Genomic DNA, 912 nt, shown 5'->3' with positions numbered 1-912 from the left:
CCAAAATCCTTCCAGCTCCTCAAAGCCCAGTTCAGAGGTCACCTTCTCTATGGAGCCTCTTGATTTCCCCCAACTGAATGCGACATTAGTCTCTGTGATGCCCCTTTCTAACAGCACTTCATACATGGTACTGATTCTATTATGTCACTAATCTCATGTGACTCTGTTCTTGCATTCTTCAATACCTCCTACTAGACCATAGAACTTATTGAAAGCAGGGATTCTTGTATGCATTTTTAAATCTTCCATTGTGCCTAGGTGCTCAATAACGTTGGTCGAATTATTGAATTTATTATCAAGCTGTGATGTGGTATATTCTCTGGGTGCTGTCCCTTGTACACGAAGATAAACTTATTGACTCACTGTCAGCAGGACACATGCCTTTGGGCTGTGTTTTTGTTTTCTTTTAATAGCGGATTTAGTTTTGTGCTAATGATAATGATGCTTCTACTGATGATAATAGTAATAATAAAAAATTACTTTCAACTGGAACATTTGATGAGTTTGTGTTACTGATGGCATGTTTGCTATTAGCACCAGTTCAGGAACTGAAACTTCTCAAACAGATTCACAATGTATAACTGTCCTATTTGTTTCAACTCTGGGGTTTTGAGGATTTCCAAGATGACATGTGTTATAGTTTCCCCCTACAGATAATTTTGTATTTTTAGTAGAGATGGGGTTTCTCCATATTGGTCAGGCTGGTCTCGAACTCCCAACCTCAGGTGATCCACCTGCCTTGGCCTCCCAAAGTGCTGGGATTACAGGCATGAGTCACCACGCCCAGCTTCCATATGAAATTCAGAGTAGTTTTTTTCTAATTCTGTGAAGAAAGTCAATGGTAGCTTGAAGGGAATAGCATTGAACCTATAAATTACTTTGGGCAGTATGGCCATTTTCATGATATTGATT

At 39.4% G+C, this 912-nt stretch overlaps 1 protein-coding gene across 1 annotated transcript in view; it reads left to right on the top strand.

The window, feature by feature from the left end:
• LOC105530279 (solute carrier family 25 member 53-like) overlaps positions 1 to 912 on the top strand; it is a 5,687-nt gene that overhangs the window by 3,952 nt on the left and 823 nt on the right. The window lies entirely within an intron of this gene.

This window comes from Mandrillus leucophaeus, unplaced genomic scaffold (genome assembly GCF_000951045.1).
Source record: "Mandrillus leucophaeus isolate KB7577 unplaced genomic scaffold, Mleu.le_1.0 Scaffold809, whole genome shotgun sequence".
In the NCBI taxonomy this organism is placed as follows: Eukaryota; Metazoa; Chordata; class Mammalia; order Primates; family Cercopithecidae; genus Mandrillus; species Mandrillus leucophaeus.
The sequence above is the reverse complement of the archived record's forward strand: the minus strand, read 5'-3'. Positions and strand labels throughout refer to the sequence as shown.